We start from the raw sequence: 8,039 nt of genomic DNA, 5'->3' as shown, positions 1-8,039 counted from the left end.
GCACACTCTCCACCTATGCCCAGGACTACCTTTAGAAGATGGGTTCACTTTATGAATACCTTTGTGAAGGTGAGATGCAGCACTGCATTCTTATAGTCACAGTTCACAACTTGTGTTAAGTATGGCAAAGATTTGCATCAACGTTTAAATCTTAAAGGGACGGCTCCCCCCTAAAACTTGAATTCATCGCCTTAAACTCCTAACCTCCTTGACAGTGGAAACTTAGGAGGTTTCCATTTTATATAACCAACACAGAGTTTGTTAGCACAATACTGTGTCTTTTAATACAATTCAACATTTTAAATATTCATTTAGCTTTAGACACGGCCAAACAGCACTTCCTCAAACCATTTTCTAATATTTGGCAAACTACAACATGTCTCCAAAATATTTTTTTTTACCTGTCCACTGTCACAGTTTTATCTGCATAGTATTGTGAGGATTGATTGAAGTAATTGCACAAACTTTGCTGATAAAGATGACGTTTTGTCCTTAATTTTCATATTTATCAGTCATTGATGACTGAAATGTAGTTTTAGAGTGAACCATCTCTTAAACTATTTTCTTATTCAGTCCCCAAAAGAGAGCAAGCTTTTGGGAATGTTGGGAAGAGCACAACACATGCGTGTCAAGTTCCAGCTCACCACATTTGCAATTTGGCATCCAGGAACCCACAGAATTTGACTGTATGATTTAAACAGATTAACATTTAAAACAAAGATTAACCAGGAGTTTAAACTGCACCTGTTTTAAATAAGGAAAACACTCGTTCAACTTGCAGAGGATGGAAACAGGATTCCAGTGGCAATGATGACCAGCTGATGACGCTGCGTCTCACACCCTGTGATCCATTGGAGAACACAAGCAACCCAGAGTAGGTGAGGACCACACAGGTGGAAGAGACAAGAACATGCTGGTGGAGCCCATGAGTAATACAGAAGGGCAGGTGGAGCGGATGAGCACTGCAGAGGAGCAGGTGGAGCAGATCAGCACTATGGAGGAGCAGGTGGAGCAGATCAGCACTATGGAGGAGCAGGTGGAGCAGATCAGCACTATGGAGGAGCAGATGGAGAAGATCAGCACTATGGAGGAGCAGGTGGAGAAGATCAGCACTATGGAGGAGCAGGTGGAGAAGATCAGCACTATGGAGGAGCAGATGGAGCAGATCAGCACTATGGAGGAGCAGATGGAGAAGATCAGCACTATGGAGGAGCAGATGGAGAAGATCAGCATTATGGAGGAGCAGGTGGAGAAGATCAGCACTATGGAGGGACAAGGTAATTAAGACATCTTTAAAGTTAGTTTAATTTTGTAAAGGCTTAAATTGTTTAAAATATGTGGTACCTTAAAATTGCTGAATGTCTAAGGCTTTTCCCCATAGAGCTTTATGCAGGTCCGGGCTGCATGATATCTTTTCAGCGTCGTCGCTGCAATGTAAGTAATTCAATAAGATAATTACACTTGATAAGATTTCTTAAAATAAGAAAACATACCAAGCCTTTAGAAAATAGCAAATTGTTTTAAAACAAGGAGTAAAATACTTATTTAAAGCAGTATATTTAGTGTCATTTACTTAAAACTAAGTTAATTCTTTAAGAGTTTGCTTTTCTTAATTTGTGTGAAAAGATCTTAAAACCAGAGCTATTAAACAAGACAACTCTTCTTAATTTAGGATTTGTCATAAGGTAATCTGTCTTAAAATGAGTAAAGCATTTAAACTTAAAACAAGGTTATATAAACTAAAATCAAGACCATGAAGTCAAAAATTATTTATTCATATGAAAACCTGTCTTCTTACACAGAATAGTTACCATGCACAAAACAAAGCTTACTTTACTGCTTCTCAAAATACTTCAACTTACTGTAACATAAAACAGTACATGTGTTGCCATTGCTGAACACGGAATCAGAATCAACATGAGAATCTGACACTGTAATAAAACTACAAAACAACTTGTAACAGAGATGCCCAAAAAAAAGAACAAAAACATACAAGTCTTCTGTATAAACACCCCCCCACACACACACACACACACACAAAAAAAGAGTTAAACTCACTGAATTTACTTTAACATTTACCCCTACTACTTCCCAGTAATCACCAATATATTACTTCCCAATAAAGTCTTTCCATTCTGTCATGTTTTTATATGAAGCTGTGCACTCATGAATTGAATCCCCTAATATTTCTGTCTGAATGATGCAATTGCACTTAAAACTGGAAATTAATAAATTGTAATAAATAAATGGGTTGTACATAAATACAACTCTAAAATAATATGTATGTAGGCTTGTTTAAAAAAAAAAAAAGGTCAAGTTCAATTGCTTCTTCTGGAGAAGTGGGTGGGTTTAGATAGATTTCTGACATTACTAGGCAACAAACAGTCTCATCACATAGATGTGGTCCTCTTGACAGGCATTCTCTTTACAAGCGTGTACTTGTTGCTAATGTAACGAAGGTCATAAGAACCGTATCAAAACCAAAAAAAGAGGTTTTACAAATGCACAATAATTTAAAATCATATTTTAAATATAATATTTTAAGGTTTTGGGAATCAAATATTGCCAAAAGAAATTAGTAAATGTCACAAACCAGAAATATTTATGAGATTAAATAATTAAGAGTAGCTCTGCCTTAATGATTGTTCTTCATCATCATTGGTGCTGATCAGAGGGGGAGGAGCCTTGAACAGAAAAAAAGATGCATGCCATTAGCAGTACTAAAAAGGAAAAAACTAAATGAAAACCCAAGCTGATGACTTTGTGCCTTGTCTTCTCATGGTTGTTTTGTTTTTTTCCCCTTCCCTTGTTCCCTCTTCCCAATTAGTTTGACATCTCTCTTTGATGCTGGATGAGTTCTCTGGAATTATTGTTTCTACTATCAGCTAGGAGCTCAACATTGGTGGAGACTGGCGAGCCCCTTGTTTCCTCTGAACCTGGATCATTTTCTGTTCTTCATCTGTGTGCTAGAACCATAAGTGCACCATTTTCTTTTTTCTCCCTCTCTTCCTGGATTTCCATGAACTTTTTGAATGTGTTGCAGGTCTGAATGACAGGAAAGGATGTATATTTACAAATGACATGAAGTTGACCAAACAAAACATGAAATATTTTATGTTCATATTGTCTGCAATGAAATACAAGTCAAAGTAAATTTAGAAATCACTACTTTCTTTTTTATTTGTTTTCCATACTGTCCCAACTTTTTCTGATTTGGGGTTGTAGTTTTCTAGTTTTTCCATTGTGGAGACATTTACAGTCTTTAAACGATTTGCATCAAAACTGAATACATAGAATCTATCGAGTCTCGCCATAGATAAAACATTATCCCTGCTGTGTTTTGTGTTTTCATTTTGCTTGTACTTTTAAAATGTGTTCTTTTTTCCTTTAAATGTAAGACATGAAAGTCAGAGACAGAATTTTAGTGTTCATAAAAAATATAACATAAATGAATTATCAATTTTCTTAAAAAAAAAAAAATGTAAAATTTTTTAAATGTACATAAATAATGAAATTATTACAGTTTTAAGAAAAGTCATTTTTAAATTTAACATTTGTGCATGTTATAAAAAATCTGTTTAAAAATAAAACAAAAACATAATAATTTACAATAGTTTTCTTTTATCTGATGTTTTAGTGTTTCATCTTTTAACAATTTAAATCTTGTATTCAGTTTTTGTTTAGAAATTATTTCATTGTGTCTAAAAACAGATCTGCTTTGATTTCACGTGTTTCAGTGTAGAAAACAGACTTTGTGTTTTTTTTTATGTGCTGTTCATTCCTGATTTAATACATTTTATTTGTATATGAATATAACAATTAATTTTAAAACATAAAAGATTTTACACTTAAATATTTTATCAAAATTCAATTCAAATGGCAATGAAATCCATCATTTTTGGTTTATGCCTTTTGCCTCGGCACCATCACTGGAAAACTTTCCTGCCTTTTCAACGTCCTCTACAGACGGAGTGCATGCTCGATTGACTACTTTTCTGCGCTCTTCTTATATTTAGATGGCAATCGGGATGTTTGAATTTCAGGTGATAAATTAAACTCGACTTGGAGAAACTCCTGGTGGTCTTTAGGCCATTAGGGTTGCACAAGCCTTAGTGCCGGTAAGCCGGATAAATGAGGAGGTTGTGTTAGGAAGGACATCCAGCGTAAAACATGTGCCAAATCAAACATGCGGATGATCTGCTGTGGCGCCCCCTAATGGGAGAAGCAGAAAGAAAGTTTTATTAATGTATTTTTGTATCTAACAATATTCTGCATATATAAAAAATAGGATAGAATTGTAAAATATATATTAAAATAAAGAATATAGAAAAGTAACAACAATTTCATTCATTTTATTATTTGCTTAATTATTCATGATTCAATGAGAACCCGTCCATTTTTATTAAATATAGAAAGGCGAAATTAAAACTTTATTTAAAATGTATTCACTACGTCCTTTTTTAGTCGGATATTTAAAAATAAATCTACAGAAAAATAAACATTAAACATCTGTTTTTACTAATAAAATCTGCCATGAAGCACATGTCCGACAAGTAAAAACCGTACGTGTGGAAACAGAGTAAACATACCAAAAGTACCGCTCGACGACAAGTTGCAATGTCTCATATCACCACTAGATGGTAGCATTTTACTACTACAAAAATCGCCGATGTTCAGATTTTTTTTATTTTACCACAAATTTCCTTACAATTACACTTAAACTGTAAAGAGTCTGTTATTATCAATATAATCATATTTCTAATAATAATAATAATAAAATAATAATAATACATATAAAAATAGGATAGCTATTATAAAATTTTAAATATATAATATAATAAAAATATATAAAAGTAACAACAATTTCATTCATTTTATTATTTGCTTAATTATTCATGATTTACTGAGAACTCGTCCATTTTTTAAACATATATAAAAATAGGATAGCTATTATAAAATAAAAATATATAAAAGTAACGATTTTTATTTTTTATTTTACCTCAAATTTCATTAAAATTACACTTAAACTGTAAAAGAGTCTGTTATTATCAATATAATCATCTTATTATTATTGATAATAATAATAATAATAATAATAATAATAATAAATCTAGCAATGTATCTTGTATCTAATAATATTCTACATATATAAAAAATAGGATAGCTATTATAAAATTTTAAATATATAATATAATATAATAAAAAATATATAAAAGTAACAACGATTTTTATTATTCCTTTTATTATTTACTTATTCATGATTCACTCAGAACTCCTCCATTGTTGTTAAATATAAATATAAAAAAGGACAAAAATGTAAACTTTATTTAAAAACTTATTCACGACATCCTTCATTTAGTCGGATATTTAAACAATAAATCCACCGAGAAATAAATATTAAACATTTCTTTTTACTGATTAAAATCTGGCATGAAGCACAGGTCCGACAAGTAAAAACCGTCCGTGTGGAAACAGAGCGAACATACCAAAAGTACCGCTCGACGTCAAGTTGCAATGTCTCATATTACCACTAGATGGTAGCATTTTACTACTACAAAATCGTAATGTTCATATTAATTTTTTATTTTACCTCAAATTTCATTAAAATTACACTTAAATTGTATAGAGTCTGTTATTATCAATATAATCATCTTATTATTATTGATAATAATAATAATAATAATAATAATAATAATAAATCTAGCAATGTATCTTGTATCTAATAATATTCTACATATATAAAAAATAGGATAGCTATTATAAAATTTTAAATATATAATATAATAAAAATATATAAAAGTAACGATTTTTATTTTTCCTTTTATTATTTACTTATTCATGATTCACTCAGAACTCCTCCATTGTTAAATATAAATATAAAAAGGACAAAATGTAAACTTTATTTAAAAACTTATTCACGACATCCTTCATTTAGTCGGATATTTAAACAATAAATCCACCGAGAAATAAATATTAAACATTTCTTTTTACTAATTAAAATCTGGCATGAAGCACAGGTCCGACAAGTAAAAACCGTCCGTGTGGAAACAGAGCGAACATACCAAAAGTACCGCTCGACGTCAGGTTGCAATGCCTCATATCACCACTAGATGGTAGCATTTTACTACTACAAAATCGTAATGTTCATATTAATTTTTTATTTTACCACAAATTTCCTTACAATTACACTTAAATTGTATAGAGTCTGTTATTATCAATATAATCATATTTCTAATAATAATAATAATAATAATAATAATAAAATAATAATAATAATAATAATAAAATAATAATAATAATAATAAAATAATAATAATAATAATAATAAAAATATATAAAAGTAACAACGATTTCATTCATGTTATTATTTGCTTAATTATTCATGATTCAATGAGAACCCGTCCATTTTATTAAATATAGAAAGGCGAAATTAAAACTTTATTTAAAAATGTATTCACTACGTCCTTTTTTTAGTCGGATATTTAATAAATAAATCTACCAAAAATATAAACATTAAACATCTGTTTTTACTAATAAAATCTGCCATGAAGCACATGTCCGACAAGTAAAAACCGTACGTGTGGAAACAGAGTAAACATACCAAAAGTACCGCTCGACGACAAGTTGCAATGTCTCATATCACCACTAGATGGTAGCATTTTACTACTACAGTGGTCCCCTGGTTATCGAACGGCTCGGCTATCGAACATTACGGTTAGCGAACAGTGGTCCGAACGAAATTTTGGTCCGGTGAACGAACAAAGTTCCAGTTACCGAACGCCACCCACGCTGCCCAACCCAGCGCGAGGGGAAGAAACTGCGAAGGAACAGGGCATTCCCTGAAGCACCATGACAGCCACCGTAGGGGGCGTGGCAGGGGATTCCTGACAGTATTAATAGGTTAAAAATAGGAAAAAATGGTTAATTATTGGGTATTGGTGGAGTTCGGGAACGGATTAATTGGTTTTCCATTATTTCTTATGGAATAATTAGGTCCGGTTTTCGAACATATCGGATTTCGAACGGTTTTAAGGGACGAATTAAGTTCGATAACCGGGGGGACCACTGTACAAAAATCGCTGACGTTCAGATTTTTTTTTATTTTACCTCAAATTTCATTAAAATTACACTTAAACTGTAAAAGAGTCTGTTATTATCAATATAATCATCTTATTATTATTGATAATAATAATAATAATAATAATAATAATAATAAATCTAGCAATGTATCTTGTATCTAATAATATTCTACATATATAAAAAATAGGATAGCTATTATAAAATTTTAAATATATAATATAATATAATAAAAAATATATAAAAGTAACGATTTTTATTTTTCCTTTTATTATTTACTTATTCATGATTCACTCAGAACTCCTCCATTGTTAAATATAAATATAAAAAGGACAAAATGTAAACTTTATTTAAAAACTTATTCACGACATCCTTCATTTAGTCGGATATTTAAACAATAAATCCACCGAGAAATAAATATTAAACATTTCTTTTTACTAATTAAAATCTGGCATGAAGCACAGGTCCGACAAGTAAAAACCGTCCGTGTGGAAACAGAGCGAACATACCAAAAGTACCGCTCGACGTCAGGTTGCAATGCCTCATATCACCACTAGATGGTAGCATTTTACTACTACAAAATCGTAATGTTCATATTAATTTTTTATTTTACCACAAATTTCCTTACAATTACACTTAAATTGTATAGGAGTCTGTTATTATCAATATAATCATATTTCTAATAATAATAATAATAATAATAATAATAAAAATAATAATAATACATATAAAAATAGGATAGCTATTATAAAATAAAAAAATATATAATAGAATAAAGAATATATTAAAGTCACAACGATTTCATTCATGTTATTATTTGGTTAATTATTCATGATTTACTGAGAACTCGTCCATTTTTTTTTAACATATATATAAAGAGTGGAAATAAAACTTTAAATGCAACGCAAATGTATTCAAGACGTTCTTGCTTTAGTCGAATATTTAAATAATAAATCCACAGA

General features: G+C 30.7%; 1 long non-coding RNA gene across 1 annotated transcript; it reads left to right on the top strand.

Moving 5' to 3' along the window:
• LOC124376902 lies at positions 1 to 1,003 on the top strand. Its single transcript, XR_006923985.1, has 3 exons — positions 1 to 69; positions 574 to 946; positions 977 to 1,003. It is a non-coding gene; the product is annotated as an uncharacterized LOC124376902 (long non-coding RNA).
• Positions 1,004 to 8,039: the final 7,036 nt, after the last annotated feature.

This window comes from Silurus meridionalis, chromosome 23 (genome assembly GCF_014805685.1).
Source record: "Silurus meridionalis isolate SWU-2019-XX chromosome 23, ASM1480568v1, whole genome shotgun sequence".
In the NCBI taxonomy this organism is placed as follows: domain Eukaryota; kingdom Metazoa; phylum Chordata; class Actinopteri; order Siluriformes; family Siluridae; genus Silurus; species Silurus meridionalis.
This window is presented reverse-complemented; position numbering and strand designations above follow the sequence as displayed.